The sequence below is a fragment of the Delphinus delphis genome, chromosome 16, assembly GCF_949987515.2.
Source record: "Delphinus delphis chromosome 16, mDelDel1.2, whole genome shotgun sequence".
In the NCBI taxonomy this organism is placed as follows: Eukaryota; Metazoa; Chordata; class Mammalia; order Artiodactyla; family Delphinidae; genus Delphinus; species Delphinus delphis.
Genome location: NC_082698.1, coordinates 4,160,954 through 4,178,633, shown reverse-complemented (window position 1 = coordinate 4,178,633; position 17,680 = coordinate 4,160,954).

Here is a 17,680-nt window from a genome sequence, read left to right as displayed (position 1 = left end):
TGAGGCATGGCATGACCGCAATGGTCCTGACTGCGAGTGTGCAAGTGTGTGTGTGTGTGTGTGTGTGTGTGTGCACGCGTGCACTAGAAAGACGTGCCAAGACTCCAGTGAGGTTTTCCACCAATGACTAAAGCCTTTCTTTGACTTTCCAGGCATATTGTCAAGTATTTAAAGAAAGACTGTGTTCCTTTCATTGTTCTTTAGGCATTTTGCTTGGAGAGCAGGTCATTTCCTTTCCTCTGTCCTAGCCACCCAATTAGGTACTGGGTACTTGGGTTGGGGAAGAGACGCTTTCGTCCTAAGGTAAAGAGTGTGACGTCAGTGTGTTTTCCATGAGATGGTCTCACCGTCAGCCCTAAGCTCAGTGTGGAGATGAGGAAGGTGAAATGCAAAGAGAACTTTGATTCACCATCAACCTTTGGATGTTTAGACGTGTGGCTGGTTCCTGGACGTCTTGACTTGGTAGGGAAGAGCCCAACTCCTCCTGATGTCTGGAGCGAGAGTCGTACACAAGCCCTCCCCTGCTGGTGCACCTCAGGAGCACGTCCTTACCTACGCCCTGCCCAGGTCCTCTAGCAAAAGCTGGGGAGCTTCCCCTGCAGTGAGCACAGGGCCCAGTTTCCAGAGACTGTCAAGGAAGATGGGAAAACATAGCACCAACCTCCCAGACCTGTGCTTTTCAAGTCCAAACTTGAACATACCTTATGTGGGCAGTAGTCCCCCAGACCTCTGTGCAGGACCCACCTGGGTATGGGGATTTGACTGGCTTTCCCAGGCTGTTTTCACAGGAAAAGGCCACTTGCATCGCCGGGTCCCGTTAATAGGTGTGTGATGATGGAAACTCCACTCTATTGGTTATATAAAGAAGGCAGTGAAGTTTTGTTTAGACTCAGGATTTTGTCTTTTAGTATTTGCTGTACTATTAGCTGTTTTCCTGCTGTACCATCTTGTTGTCGGGGTGTGTGTGTGTGTGTGTGTGTGTGTGTGTGTGTATAAGTATTCATGTGTGTAGTGAAGACTCCTAAAGTGGTAGTAAGATATACACACTACTATACTTGAAGTAGATAACCAGCAAGGACCTACTGTATAGCACAGGGAACTCTGCTCAATATTCTGTAATAACCTCAGTGGGAAAAGCGTTTGAAAAAGAATTGATACATGTATATGTATAACTGAATCACTTTGCTGTCCACCTGAGACTAACATAACATTGTACATCAACTGTAGTCCAATATAAAATAAAAAGTTAAAAAATTCATATAGAAAAATAAATGAATGAATGAATAAGAAAGAAATAAAAGACAGTAACAAAAGAAAAGAAAGAAAATGCAGCCGTGCATCTGTAAAGAGGAGGTAGGGGAAGAAGCGCCCCTGGGCCCACAGCCGGCCTCCTTTCCTGCCTCTGCCTTGCGCGTGTCCAGCCCGTACTCTGCTCTCTGCCTGGTCCTGCATGTTCTCATGTCCACGATGGCACACGGGTGGGGAAGGGGTCACGGTAAGTTCCACCTTGTAGATGACAGGCTAGAGCTTCAGAGGCAGAGGGTCAAGACCTAGGCCCAGGTCTCTCTACTTTTCACCGAGTTTCCTATTGGACAATATTGCAGCCGGTTCACCCCCAGCAAAAGCGGCCTTGGGGGCTTCTCACTGGCTGTCACCCAGGCTGAAGCCAGCCTGGAGATGAGCTGCGGGACCAGTCTGGCCGTGGAGCCCCCTTCTTCCGCCCCAACAGGCCTCCCCCTGGGTGGGCAGCCGAGGTTCTGTGAGAGGTCCGGACACTTCTCTGAGAAGGACACAGCTGCAATAGTGACAACAACTGCTTATTCACTGCGGTACCAAGCGCTGCACACCACTGTCTCTTGTTATCCCCGCCAGAGTCGTGCAAGGTGTTTCCGCGTTCACTCCCATTTGCTAGATCAGTAAACTGAGACACTTGAGCAGGACCTTGCCTGAGGTGGCACAGCTGTGTATCACAGAGCTGGGACTGGAACGCCGCGGGATGGGCTTCGGACCCCCCACTCCCATCATTCGGCAGGGCTGTCGCAGAAGGAGGGAGAGCAGGTCCCAGCAATTACCTCCCGGGCTGCACTGTTTCAATGCATTTTCATTTAATTTGGCATCTCCCCTCCTTTAAAAAAAAGTGTGTTTCCAAAGCCATGGTTTGGGAACCACGAGAACGCCTCTGCTCTCTGGAAGCCAAAATCCTCCAGCTGAGCAAATTGCCTGATGAGTAGTTCAGAGCCCTGGAAGGAGGGCCATGGGGCAGGTGGCCTGAGCTTAGACAGGGCCGGGGCACCGTTGTCACATGGCCCCCGCGATGTCACGCCAGCCCGCGAGCTCACCCTGGAAATCTGCCTTCCTGTCACAACCCCTGCCAGCCCCCTTCCTCCAGCCTGGCATTTCTTACAATGCCAGAACCTAAGATGAAAAGGAAGACACCACAGAAGTTGGGAACAGGCTTGCCCCTCACTCCGCTAAGCCTTTTCACAGGGGGGACCTGGCAGGCAGTCTGGCGGACCAGCCCATGGTACACCCTGGACTTTCTGAGAATTTTTTTTTAAAAGGAGGGAGGAGATCGCAGTGATGGGTTCAAACTGCAGCTTGTTCTGACCTGTTTCTAAGGAAGGGGGGCAGGTGGGGCTCCAGCATCATCTGTCTGCACTTGAACTCAGGCGTTCCTCCCCTTGTCTGGGAGCTGAGGGCACGTGGCCCCTTTGTGCAACTGGCCACTTTGTCCCAGAATTCCATGAGAGCCTGCTGACTGGTGCAGGGGGAGCGGACAGCCCAGGTTCACATTTCTTAGTCCCAGACTCTCAGCAGTCTCCCCTGAGCAGCCGAGTCGCTGGTGAGCCGTGTGTGCTGTGTGTGTGGGGATTAATGTCCCCGGCGTGGAGGGTCAGTGCAGCGTGCAAAGGCCAGTATTAATGGACAAATTAAAGCCAACGCCAACCTGGGCAGGTGAGAGGAAGGCTCTGAGCATGATCAAAAACATATTTCTGTTGCAGGTCTAAATAATGGGCTATGGGAGATACATCTGTAAATTATACAGGAAGCCTTCTTCCACAACTGATTCAGCCTGACAGTTTTACTGGAGTATATGAAAATGAGTATTAAAGATGTGATCTGTAGGCTTCCTTCCAGGAATTCCAATCTGGTTTCAATAAAATGGGAACACTGATTGGAAGTGAAGTTGCCTTCCGGTTTTGCCTTTGGCTATTACGTGCTCATTCGTGAAATGACTGAATTCCACAACTACTTTTAATATTCACCTTTTGAGTTCATCTCCAGCACTGGACACATTGGAATGATTAAAATAGCACTGGCTCCCCATGCTGGGTGCTTTCTAATTTAAAACAGCCCAGGTGCTGAAGACAAATGAGTCCTCCTGGAAAGTCCATTCTTTCTTTGCGTGATGTTGCTCGGTGGGAACGCCGAGGGTGGAATATTAATAGTAAAAAAAAATTAAATAAAATAATGCTCCTTGAGTAGATGCCTGGGGGAAAAGATTAAAGTTTGGTGCAAGGCGGGATGTGTACTTGGTGTGGGATTATTCTGGGTGCACCGGTTTCTGGGCTTTTTCCTTGCAGCTTGTGTCTGTAACTGCAGCCACTGTGGGGCTCTGGGTTCTGCTTCCTTCCTCCCCAGGGAGGTCCTCCTCTAGGTCAGCCATATGCTGCGAGCTGGCCTTGAGCTGGGCTTCCCCGGCAGCGGGTAGGATTGTGCCCAGGCAGCTGTAGCTCCCCAGCTCTCCCTGCCCTCCAGGCCCTCAGGGCGCAGTCATAAGAGGGCTCTCCAAGATTAAGAGATCAGAGTGCCACCAAAAAGAGGAAGGTTAATTGGTTGATTCTTCCAACACACCCTCCACAAAGCCCCCTCACCCCTTGCTCTGTAACCACTGGGCTAATGGGCCACAGGTGCTTTTTCCATCTGACTTTTCTGAGATTTACTGCACAAGGTGGATGAGCCCTTTTCCTTCCATTTCTGCTCCAGAGTTCTCCCAGTTTTCGATGGCAGGGAGGAAAATTTGGGCAGGGGGGTGGTCTCACCTTGCCTCCCCCAATGTTTTTCTATCCAAAGCTATTATGGGATTTTCAGTGGGGGAAAATGGACCTAAACTCTTGGGACACTGGGCACCGCTGGGAGGCACGAATTCATTTGGAAAGGTTTTTGTGGGATTGCGAATGTTGCCTTTTTTATATGCAAAATTCACATTTAATTTCCTCTGATCTTGTTGAAAATTATGAAAAGAGTTTTCATGCATTTAACTTGGAATGAAATTTTGTGGTGTCTGCTGCTTTTCCTCTGAGGAAGACTCAATGGCCTGTGTTTTGGTGTCAAACGTCTGAGGATGTGGAATGCACATTGCTGAGTTTGTCTAAGAGAAATGCCATTTCTTGACATGACGGACAAGGCACGCTCACGTGTTGGAATTAAAGATGTTTTCCTGGTCACCAGCTGTCTGCTCTTGAGCCAACCAAAAAGAAGTCATGTGAGTGGACAGTAGCAGTAATGTCTGACTTTGTAGGAAGTTACCTATGATGGTGACCACCAAGCTAGGTGGAGACTGGGACTTCATTGGCAACCCTGACCCTCCACATGCCCTTTAGAATTTAAGACTCTCTGGTCACCATTCCTGATGTGAATTATGGTGGTATTAGTGCAATACCGCAGCCACATGCGGCTCTTTAAATGTAAATTAATAAAAATTAAATGAAATTAAAAATCCAATTCCTCGGTCACACCAGACACATTTCAAGTGCTCCGTGGATGGCGAGTGACAACCGTATTGAGAGCTCAGATAGAACCCGTTTTCATCTTTGCAGAAGGTTCTGTTAGAGTTGGAGTTTATCATGATCCTAAGAAAATCACGAGGAAGACGAGCTCTGCTTCCACGCCACATTTCATTGAAAACCTGCCGTGTGAGTGGGAACCTATGAGCTGTGGACAAACTTTGATGAAAGTGGAAATTTCCCATGTGGCATCAAAGAGTAAATCCGACCCAGAGTATTTTGAAGATGAACTTTGTTAACGATGGTTCTGCCAAAATACGGGTGATGGATAGGAACAGGATGGAATTCTGAGCAGTTGCAATATCCCAGGTCCTCAAGTGCTCACGTCGCTGACGTTAATGACACTGGAGAAATGCTTCTCATTTTCTGCAACATTATTTTTTATTTAGTAACTCTTAGATGTCTGGGCGACTGTCCCTCTGCAGGTTCTGAGCACCCTGGGATCAAGGCAGGGAGATGGTCCCCCGAGCTCGCCCCCGACAGCACTCAATCCTTGCTCTCAGCTGGAGAAGGCTTTATTTCCAGTGGGCAACACTTTCAAGGCACGGGCTCCTGCTGAGACGTTATGTCTTACACACTGCAAATGGCACCGAGAGGCAACGCCAGCCTCCCTGCTCTTTCTTCAAAGGCCAACAAGCATGATGAGGGTTTGTTATAAGGCAGACCCAGTGTCCAAATTGGCCCTGGGCAATGGCTTTCTCTGTGGCTCAAGCGTCTAGGGACCTGTCTTCTCTGGTCACCTGCCTGGAGCAGGTTACACTGTCAGTACACGTCCAGCCCAGCTGAGCCAAGTGACTGGCAAAGCAATAGGAGTGTGGGCGCCGTTTCCTGGGATGTGCCAACCTAGTGGTCCATGGTACTGTCTAGAACAGCGGGGTTCTGAGGAGGCCGAGTCTTGAGGGGAGGGTGGGAACAATCAGGGCAGCGCTGAGCTGAGCCTTGACCATCAATTATTTTGTTAGCTGCTAGTGATCACTTGCCACATTCCTGAGGTTGTCCTAGGAACCTCCTTATGCTTGTTTCTTGCAACTGTTGCGAGAAACCGTGGCTTTAGTGCTGCCATCTCCAACCGCAGATGCCGACGTTCACGCTGCAGGTTAAATAACTAGTCCCAGGTCACGTAGCTCAAGACCTGCTAAACTCAGCCCTGAAGCCAAGTCTCCTTGACACCAAAGCCAAGTTCCATGCAGTGGTGGCATGCCATCTCCAATCATGGGTACGGTTGCCTGGGGAATTGCGAGAGGACCGGGCTTTCCCAGACCTGGGATGAGTGACGGACATCATCTAAGGTGCGAGCCTGGGGCCCCAGGTTAGCCACAGGATTCCGCTGAGCGTTCTCTGGAAATGGAGTCACCAGCCCTGGGCCCACTTTGGTACATAAAGAGGGGCTGCTTCTCCCTGGGTTGAAGAGCCTGTCTTCATAGCCAAAGCCCGTGAGACAGCCTCTGTGACCCTCCCATCCAATCCCCTTGACAGAAGGGCTGCCTGAGACCAGCCAGAGCACACGTGTCTGGAATCACACAAGGGCTAGAAGTAAAACTCTGGTTTCCTGCCGTCATTCCACCCAAGAGCCCATGGAGGCCCAGCCCCAGGACCAAGACACTGTGCTTCTCTTTGTCTGCAGTCAGCACCTCAGTTTCTGCTGGGGTTTCCCTGGGAGCCATTACCTTCCAGCCCAGACATGCCAGCCCCTTCAGGTGGACTTTTCACTGTAGAGCAGAAGTCTGAGTGCCTGCCTCACCCTGGAGGCGACACTCAGGGGAGAGGGAATGGCGGGAACCAGGCAGGGTTATACGTGCAGGTGTGAGGGGTAGGGACTTTGGTCCGTAGTCCTCCAGAATCTGGTGAGATTTCGGTGCCCCGAGCCCTGGGTCACCCAATGGCAAGCTCTGCACATGCTCGGAAGGCTTTGCTTTCACCCTCAGGCAAACACACAGACAAGGCCCCCGGGGGCAGCGTGGGTGAGCTTGGTCTGTACTTCCCTGTAGCTGCATTTGAACTGCAGGTGGAGGGAAGGAGTCTGCTGAGCAGTCTGCCCAGGCCTCTGGGGTTCTTAATCCAGCCCTAGTGATTGGAGAATATTGAAAGCAAACTGCTGTTGACAATCTATAGACGTTGTGGTTACAAAGCGAGCGCTCCTTGTACTTCCTCCCAGTGAGTTTGCTGCCGGCCCTCCCAAGTCAGGGCAGACCCACGAATATGCACCCACGTGAGCAGACCTTGTTCTCCTCTTATCACAGCCTGACGGCCCTCTCTTGTCATTGTTAAGCTGTCTGCTTCCGCTGCTGGGCCATCAGTGCCGTCAGGCCTGGGTCTGGCTTGCTCTCCTCTCTGCTGTCGGTGCCTGGATGGAGCCCTGTGCATGGGGGCTCCCGCAGGGCGAGGGCACTGTGTGAATCTGTGCCCCCGGCCCCGTGTGTCCTGGGCTCATCTGACCGGCTCCTCATGTGGCTCTCAGGTTGGACGAGGGTCCCACCGCCACCCCGGGGACCCCGTTCCCCAGCTGGCCCTTTCTCTCCTTGCGTAAATCTTACAGACGTCATGGGCAAGCCTGCAGGTGTCCTAACAGCCCACTGCAGCATCTCCAAGGCTCTGAAAGGCACCCAGGCGCCCAAAGTGCAGTCACTCCGGGCTGACTCGGGTGGAGGATGTGGTCACAGAGGCCCCCAGTTCCTTCGAAAGAGCCTCCTCTTTTCCTTCCAAATCACCCCGGCGCTTCTTCGAGGAGCCAGTGCAGGACGAGAGCAAGAAACGCTAGACGTGGCTGCCACCTGCCTCCACGCAGGAGCCCCGTCCTCCCAGCGGCTCGGCTCTCCGGATGCTGGGGGTGGGTTTCGGGGGGTGACAGTATCTTCTCCAAAATCTTCATCCGCAGTAAACACTGCTAACTACCAACTCATAAAACATATCAGCCGGGTTTATTACTTTTAACCATCTTTCCAATTGTGCTATAAAGTAAAGGCAGATGTCATTTTAAGATCTTATTATTGTCAAGGGTCAGCTTCTCCAGCAGCACCTGCTTAGCAGCCGTCTGCTTGTTTGCGGCCGCTTTTTTTTACAGGTGACAGTTTAAGGTGGCTCTTCTCTGGTTACAAAGAGCTCTTCCTAATGGAGCAGGAGTGGCACGTGCGGTAGGGGGGCTCTGGCTCCCGCCCGATGCGGAGGCCGGGTCGCAGCTTCACCTGGTTTTCGGGTGACAGCCTCAGCACACACGTCAGACTTTGCCAAATGCTCTGCCATTAATTTATGATTTAAAGTAATTAACTTTTGCTGATTAAAGTAATTATTTCAAGTGCACCGCAGTCGGGCCCAAATGATGCGCTCAGCCCCTCTCCAGTTTGAGCAAGCAGCGTGCCAAGTGCTTAAAAGCTGCACCGGGGATGGGAGAGAGGCTTCTGCCCAGCTCACGGGTCTGCCACGTGTATGACTGACTTGTACTAACTGCTCACTTTAATGCCGGGTTCTGGCAGAACGTTGACACAGCGTGAAACCTTCATCCAGTAAACAAGACAAGCTTCAGCCTGGTGACACCGATGACAGTGGAAGCTGTTTAAATGAATCTGGCCTCCAGCCTTCCAGAGGTATCATGTTTTTCGCGCTCTCTCGCTCACCCAGATTGGCCCTTAAACAGCGTACATCTTCATCTGGCCTCAGCCGGGAGTGCGGGATGCATGCACCTCGGGAACCTGGCCCCGCGCCCCGAAAATCAGCAGCAGCCCAGCACTGACCTCATCCCCCCCCCCATGGCCCTCAGGGCCCGGACAGGGCAGGGCGGCCCGGCCGCTGTGCAGGAGGTGCCCGCTCGGTCTGGGGAAGCTCCTAGGAGGTGACGGAGAGACACAGGGAGCAAGGTCTGAGGACAGGAGGGCTTGCCCGCTGTTTCACATCAAGCATGTTCCCTCCCTCGCCATGGCATCGCCTGCCAGTGAGGCAGGGAATCGACTGCTTGGTGCTTTCCTGGAAGGGGGACTGCTGCAGGCAGGACCAGAGGTGCCCTGACCTGGAGTCTCAAGGCTGGAAAACCCTCCCAGGCCCCAACCTCCCTCCCATTGCACGGAAGGAGGCGGGAGCCAAAGCCCAGCAGCCCTGCACAGAGCAGGAGGGGATCTGGGTGCTGGGCTGTCCATCGAAGCACGAGCGTCTGGGCCCCCAGGGTGCAGGCGTGCCCAGGAGTCCTTCCCTCTGGGAAAATCCTGCAAAAACAGTCGTCACAACAGTTCCCATTTCCCGTGCATCTGCTGTGTGCCAGACACTGAGCCCGCATGGCCGAGCTGGTCCACAGGACGCCTCAGCGATGTGAGGAGGTGCGTCACGTTACCCATCTTCCAGCTGAGGCACCTGGGAGTCAGAGTGGTAAGTGCCACGCCCAGGGTCACTTAGCCAGGGGAACCATGGTTCAGAGCCAGGTCCTTCCAAAGTTCCAGGTCTCTGCTTAATCTCCTTTTACCCATTAAAAAATATGCTAGGAGCTGCAGTGGCCTCTCTGAGACCAACCCCACCCCCAGCCCTGGCAAGCCACCACGCTGGCTTTTGAGAAGAGTCATAGCTCCTTGGGGCACGGGAGCCTTCTCACCTGGGAGAACCAAGGTGAAGGGCCAACCGCCAAGTGCCCTGACTTTAGAAACGATGGGCATTTCGGGGAGCTCAGTTCACGCTCCTACCCTTTGCTATTGGGGGGGGCAGTTTGGGGGATTAACTTGCATTTTTATCTTTTCTCTTAGTAATTATCCCAACACCCTGGGCTTTCAGTGAAACCACAGGAAATCTAATTTCGTATGTAATTAAGTGCCTGACGGGCAGCGATCCCCAGCAAACGATATTTCAGCTTAATGCTGTTGAACAAACATCACCGACAAACGATGATGCCAGGACAATCATCTGTGCATTGGCATCCTTGCCACCACGCGACGGCGGGGTTCATAAATAACCCACTTCACTTTCGGGGTGAATTAAAAGGTTTGAGTGAAAGACCATGAGAGGGAAACAGTCCTCTTTCATCCAGGAGTCGGGGCCACGCCAGGCTGGCTGGGCAGATGCTCTGTCCTGCTTGGCAGGAGCCTGCAAGGGCGCCACTCCACGCACTGCCCTCGCGAGCATCGGCGGAGGTGCCAAATGGCAGCGTCTGGAACGGGACCAGCCAGGAGTGGGCCCGGCGGATGGGGCCGCTGCAGCGGAGGCCGAGGGAGGTCTGGGAAGGAGGTTCCCACCGCCCTGCCTGTGCAGCGAGCAGACGCTGGTGCTGTCTCTGCCCCGACCGGGATTCTCAGAGCCCAGAGGATGGCTGGAACCGAGGACCTGGCATCCAGTTAAATAAAGAAGCTTAAAGTAAACCCAGAAGCATTTGAAGGAGGACAGTAAGAGGATGGGCAGCCCTGCCCTGGGGCGGGTGCTGCCGACATGGCTGGAAGTTTGTCAGCTGAACATCTGGAGAAGCCAACATCCAGCAGAGCCAAGGAAAGAGTCTGCAGTGCAGAACCATAATTTTCCCCTTTCCCTTGTTTGATGGTTATATCAATAGATAAAAAGAATGAACACAGCACTCTAAGAAAATGTGCTTCACAGCCCAATTTGGTCAGCCTTCTCAGGCTATTCCGCTTGTCCTGGTTTTCTTGAAAAATCCAGGTTTCGAAACTGCACAGGCTCAGGTGCAAATCCCAGCCGGGCCACTTATCTGTGGTGTGACCTTGAGCCAGTCACTTAATTTTCCAAGCCTCAATTTCCTCCACTGCAAAAGGGACGTAAAAAAAACTGATGCGAGGGCTTCCCTGGTGGCGCAGTGGTTGAGAGTCCGCCTGCCGATGCAGGGGACACAGGTTCGTGCCCCGGTCCGGGAGGATCCCACATGCCGCGGAGCGGCTGGGCCCGTGAGCCATGGCCGCTGAGCCTGCGCGTCCGGAGCCTGTGCTCTGCAACAGGAGAGGCCACGGCAGTGAGAGGCCCGCGTACCGCAAAAAAAGCAAAACAAAACTGATGCGAGCTTTGGAAACGTGGTGATGTGAGCTCACGTGTGACAAACAGCAGCTGCTGCTAAGGGTGTGGCTTTGCTGCGATTATCGTTATTCCTACAAATCCCAGGGGTACCCTGGGTGCCTGAGCTACAGTGGCTGAGCTCTGGACCTGACTCAGTGCAGCACCTTCCTAAAAGGGGGCTGGGAACAGGAAAAAGTGGTGCGGAACGAAGCAACAGAACCCAAACCCACCAGATGCTGCCGAGGGGGCTGAACAAGTGGGTCAGCGTGCAGCAGGGAGGCCGGGGCCACACAGCAAGCCACACACGTGTTCTGGTTACTTTTTACAACACTTCATTCCTTCCTGACCATAAAGATGCGTTCCGTCGGCACACATGTAGGGCATCTGCTCTGGGCCAGTCCCTGGCATGGGTGCTGGATACACAGCGACCAGACCACAGCGAACAGGCAGACATGCCCTCTCTGAGTGGGCATTTGGAAAACAGAAAAAGAACACACAGGAAAATAAAGGTATGTATTATCCTAGCACCCAGAGGCAGTCCCGATTCAGGTATCAGTAAATGTATCTGGACTCAGAGAGTCATCTCCTGCTAGCTTCCCTGAACCTTAAGGACCAGGAAAACACACATAATGTAATCCTCAAAAGCATTATACCTGGCAGGTGCATCTTATCCCGTTATATGTAGCACAATAAACTGACCCTACAGTAGTGGGTGTAGTGGACTGAATAATGGCTCCCAAAGACACCTTCTTAATTTCTGGGATCCGTGCATTACCTTACACAGCAAAGTTTGTAGATGTGACTAAATTAACGATCTCCAGGAGGGGAGATCATTCTGGATTATCCGGTGGGACCGAAATGCCATCACAAGTGTCCTTATAAGAGGGAGGCAGAGGGAGATTTGACAGTTACAGAGGAGGAGGCCATGTGAGGACAGAGGCAGAGACGGGAGGGGTGCGGCCACAAGCCAGGGAACGCCGGCCGCCACCAGAAGCCGGGAGGGCCAAGGAGCAGAGCTCGCCTCCAGCTCCCAGAAAGCAAGGCCCCGCCGACACTTTGACTTGAGTCCAGTAAAACCGATTTCACAGTTGTGCCCTCCACTGGGAGAGGATGCATTTCAGATGTGTTAAGCCAACACAGCCACAGGAAGCTGCTGCAGTAGGTGAATGGATTTATTCGTCCACTCTCAGCAGAGGTGCAGAATGGGGCATTTACTAAGCTGGCGGCATGAGAGGCAAATGATGAATGAATCAATGCACTGTGGTTAAGTTAGAAATAAGGAAGCCTCCGTTTTTATTTTAATTCACACGATACAAAAACAGTTACCCTTGGCAATTATATTACAGATCCTCAGTATATTTATTTATTTTACAGCAGGTGAACTGGAGCAATCAGGTACACATCCTTTCAGCCCCTCCTCACAAGGAAGTCAGTGACGGTTCAGCTCTTCCTTGGCGTGGCCAGCTAACGAGGGTCGTCCACTTCCAGTGCTTGCCGGGTGGGGGGCAGAGCTGCGGGATGTGCGTCCTCCAGCCACGCCTTGCCACACCTGCCCACAAACAAGTACCTCCCGCTCACCATGGAGACGAGTCTAATTGCCATTGCTCACTAGAAGATGAAAGGTGCTGACCTGAGCTTCCAACAGGGAGATATGGGCATCTTTTATGTGGACATGACTTTGTTCTGAATATCCTTTTCTGGATCAAGGAGAAGAGTCTGGGCAGGCGTTCCTTGGAGCACGTGTGCAAGAATGGCCTGACCACACTGTCCCAGCTCACACGATGAGGGTCAGAGTGACCGGTGGGAAGATCGCTCTGTCTTTGGACTTGTCACTTCAAGTCCTGTTCGGCTATGCTGCATCATTTTCCTTAAAGAATACTTTTGGTTTGGGGTATGCCATTCCTCTCTGTGGCTCACTGCCCCGTTTCTGAACTCCCCCGAGGGTGGAGGTGGGAAAACGTATCCCAGGACCGCCCCCACCCACCAGGCGGACAGAGCTGCACAGCGACAAAAGGCATAGAGATTAGAGTTGGAATGTCCGAGTTCAGATCTGGGCTCTGCTGTCTTCTCCGTCTATGTGACCTCGGAACCTTTCTGCATCCAAGTCCCTGAAGGCAAAATGGGGTTTTAAAAAGTACCACCTGCCCCACAGGTGCACGGCCTAATTGGATGCCCCCAGCACACCCAGGCAAGGCGGACACTTGGAACCTGACATGGTAATGTGTGTTATAACTGTGACCGCTTGCCCAGGGCTGGGTCCCTTATTACCCCTACCCATCACTTAAAGGCCACACAAGGGCAGGCCCTGAGAACCAGCAGGGAGTGGGCAGGGGACTCCTCTTCTTAGGGGCATGTTGCCTCCCTTGGACCAGTCTGACAGCTTGTTCTCTCTGACTGGGGCCTGCAGGCGGCAAAAGCCATTAGGAACAATTTGTTGTCCCCAGGCAGGCCTGCTCCCCCTAAACTGTTATCAATGAGCTTGTCAACCCAAGGCCTAACCTCCTTTGTTCTTTTCATCTGTTCTCCCCTTGGAGGCCTCTCCGAGCCCCCAGCCTCCTCCGAGGGGCTGCGACAGGCTGCCGTACACCTGTTTGGCTGGAGGCCGGGCCCGGGGGTCCGGGCGTGGTGGGGAGACAGCAGGAGCTGCCCGGGCCGCCTGGCTCCCGGCTCTGGTCCACATCAGGATGTCAGATGACAGTTGTCACGGCTGCAGCTGGCACGGCAGCTCGTGCCAGGGGCAGGGCGCGTGGCCGCACGCCTGGATGCACTCGGTCCTCCCCCGGGGCACACGGCTCACCTCCACGGGGCTGCAGCTGGGGGAGGCAGCCTGGCCGGCCGTGTCGAGGGCCTGCAGCGGGAAGCAGGGGTCTTGGTGCCGTCACCCCACAGGGGCGCCTTCTGTGAATCCAGGGTGGGGAGGGATGCCTGCATGTGCCTGGGGAGGGCCGGCCCACCAGAGCTGCCCAGGCCTGAATAAGCCACAACTGCCAGAGAACTCGGGAGCAGACCCGGCTTCTGACTGTGCTCAGGACCAGGCTGACTGGCTCACAGACAGGGAGGGAGATGCCCTGTATTGAGTAGTTGGGTGGCAGGCGTTCAGGTAACAGCCTGGCCTTAGTGAGCTCAGGCACCATAACCAAGTACCACGGACTGGGGGGCTTCACCGGCAGACTTGTATATCTCACTCTTCTGGAGGCTGGAAGTCCAAGGTCAAGGTGCTGCCAAAGCAGGTGTCACCCTGAGGCCCCTTCTCTTGGCCTGTAGTGGCCACACTTCTCCACATCCTTACCTGGGGTGGGGGGTGGTGGTGGAGAAAGAGTGCTAGTGTCTCTTACGAGGGCACCAATCCCATCATATCATGGCCCCACCCTCATGACCTCATCTAACCCTAATCACCTCCCAAAGGTCCCACCTTCAAATACCAACACCTTGAGGGTTAGGGCTTCAACATATGAATGTGGAGGGCAGGGCACAGGCCCCCAGAATGGGTCTGTGGCCCAAGAGGGAAGTGAGGGTTTCCCAAGCTGCCTCCACTGTGGAAGATACGCTAGGGAGTCGAATTTGTTCTGGATTTAAGAGAGAGTGGAAGAGCCGCCAGGTGGAAGCCAACTTTCTACTGCTTTTTATTAAATCTCTGTTTAAGCAAACATGGTGCCAGCAGTCTTGGGAAACAAAGGAAGGACGTGGGGTTCACTGGATGAAGAATCCGTCACAGGAGGCCTGTCCAAAGTTGCAGTGCAGGGCAAAGCGCAGGTGCAGGACCCGCAGGCCCAGGAAGAAGCTGAACGTCCAAATCCCGTGCGTCCCAGAGGCAGGTCTGGCAGGGGGAACGGTGGGGATATTTCCGGGGCACTTTCCTGTAACAGAGCGCTGTCTGTCCCCGACAGCTCCCAGGTGGCTGTTACCACGTCCAGGTGGGGACCCTGAGGCTCAGGGGAGGGAGGAGAGTTGTCCTGACCTCCCAGCAGGAAGGCTCAGTCTTGTGTCCTCTCAGCAGGAGCCTACCTTTGGCCTCGGTGATTCCTGGGTCCAAATCCCATGCTCTCTGCTCCAGCAGCTGGGCCAGCTGTCATGGTCCACTCGGGCTGCAGTCACAAATACCACAGACCGGGGGCTGCAACAACATGTATTTCTCACAGCTGGGGAGGTTGGAAAGCCCAGATCCGGGTGAGGGCCCCTTCCTGGCTGGAGACGCCGTCTTTGGGCTGCGTACCCACCTGCTGAGCACAGGGGGAGGAAGCAGCTCTCCGGCTGTTCTCATAAGGCCACTAATCCCATCCTGATGGCTCCTCTCCATGGCTTCATCACCTTCCAGAGGTCTTGCCTCCACTTACCATTACATTAGGGCTTTGATTTCAACACATGAATTTTGGGCGGGGGACAAAGATATACGGTCCATAATACCAGATTTTAAAACGTATCATATGTTTACGAAGCCTGAAGCAGAGTCTGTCTCTGAGCACAGCTGGGGGGTCCCGCCCTGAGACCACGAGCCTGGGCTGGGCTGACGCTCAGGGTCCTGGTGGAAGGGGCCCGGGTGGGGCTCGGTCCTGCCCTCCATGAGTGCCCCCGAGGGCCCAGGGGTGACTGGCCCATGGCAGGGCACTGAGCTCAAGCCAGCCCTCTAGGGAGTTGACTGGGACCAGCGTGATGCCTGGGATGGAAAGGGGGTGACGAGCAGGGATACTGTCTAGAGTATACTGACATCATCTCTCATCACAGACCTTGTCCCTGCCCCTGTGTCCCTCGTGCTCCCAACTTCCCTGATGCCCTGTGATGGGAGGGGTTTCTGCAGAGCCTGCTCAGGACCACACGGGAGCTGGTGGGGGGGATGCTGGTACTCTCAGGAGGTGGGGGCGGGCAGGGTGGCCTCCCCCAAGGAAATCCTCCTCTGCTCCATATTTATGCCCATATTCCAGGTCGTAGACTCCTCTGTCAAGGCCCGAGCTCCTTGGGGACAGACGGCCTCCCCCCTGGAGATTGGCACAGGGAGGCCCCACCAAATGGTCGGCTCTCAGGCTGGGCGATTAAGCAAACTTAAGACACCTTCTGCGTCCAACAAGGCAGCCTGTGGTCACACTCTAAAGACAAGTGGGCCCTTCTGGCATCTTCCAGGTGAGCCAGCACCTGAGGACAGCCTCAGACCCTTCCAGCCTCCACACACATGGCAAGAAATCTCAACAAGCGGAGGTGGTGACCTCCCAGAGTTCTCTCTGAAAGGGAACTTGCCTCCTGACATCCATCTCTCTCCTGATTTCTGGAGCCCCTGGTCCCCTTGGAATAGTGGTCAGCCCCTTATGACGGACGGCGTCAGGCTGCCTGGAGGGCAGGCTGGGTAGGAGGGCAGTGGCTGGTCTTCTCCCCTTTCCTCTCCCCTTCTGGACACAGACCATTATGCTAACTCGGGCCGCCCGGACCACCTCTGCGAAGTAACTGTGAGCGACGTCTGGCCCCTGAACCCTGTGCAGGTCCCTGGATCCCCCACAAGCACTGTGTGCCAGCCTCAGGCAGCTGCAGGGCACGGAGCCTCTGAGGGTCCACCTGGAGGGCAGGTGGTGAGCCAGGTGCCTGGTGCAAGTGGGTGGAGCTGCTCTGAAGGACCGTACCTGTCTCTGCAGCCTTGTCTGCTGGCCTGTCAGATCAAGGACAGGATGGGGGGTTGACGTGGAGGAAAGAGATGGGCAACTGGCTTCCCGGCCACGGGGTCCTCTGTGTGATGCCACGGGTGACCTGCATGTGCACCCCCCACACACACACACGTGCACGCACGTGACCGTCCACTCTGTGTTCCTGGACAATGTCCCCTTTCTTGGTCCTAGAGGAGGCGGAGTGCCAAGCACCCCATGTCACTTTCCTGCAGCTGCCGTAGCAAAACTATCACAAACTGCATGGCTAAAACAACGGAAGTTTATTCTCTGACGATTCTAGAGGCCAGAAGTCTGAAATTAAGGCATTGGGAGGGCTGTGATGTGACTTGGGAGGCTCGGGGCACCCTTCCTTGCCCCCTCCAGGTCCTGGTGGCCCCAGGCGCGCCTTGCTGTCCTTGGCTGGTAGGTGTATGACTCCCATCTCTGTCTCTGCCCTCGGATTGTAGGCTCCTTCTGTGTTTGTGTCTCTGAGTCCAATTTTCCCTTTTCTTTTTCTTTTTTTTTTTTTTTGCAGTACGTGGGTCTCTCACCGTTGTGGCCTCTCCTGTTGCGGAGCACAGGCTCCGGATGCACAGGCTCAGCGGCCATGACTCACGGGCCCAGCCACTCCGCGGCATGTGGGATCTTCCCGGACCAGGGCACGAACCCGTGTCCCCTGCATCGGCAGGCGGACTCTTACCCACCACGCCACCAGGGAAGCCCTCCCTCTTCTTATAAGGACACTGGTCATTGGATTTAGGACCCACCTTAACCTTCAGGTGTGACCTTAAGGTGTGACCTTATCTGAACTCGATTACATCTGCAAAGACCCTATATCCAAATAAGGTCACATATACATGAATCTGGGGGGGACACTGGTCAAGCCAGTACAGATTCTGATGGCACTATGTCTCCTGGGGCTCCTCAGCTTTGTCTTGGTGACTCATGGAGTGACTGAACCCCCTCTCCAAGGCCTGAGAAATTCAGGTGACACCCAACCTCATGATGGTCCTGCCACCCTGGCTGAACCCTTTCCAGCTCCCCAGGCTGGGACCTGGAAAAATCAAGGCCAGGCTTCTGGTGGAGAGGCAGACAGCAGGAAGGCTGGGAGATGCCAAAGAGCTGGGGATGGCAAAGGGGAGAGAGAGAGAGACGCTTGTTCCGAAGACTCTGGGGAGGACGTGTCCATTGCCTTCACCCCAAGCCAAAACATTGCATATGGTCCTCAAAGCACGGAAGCCCCGTGACTATTATTTCACCTGACATTGTTGCTGTTCAGGTGACTCAACTTGAACT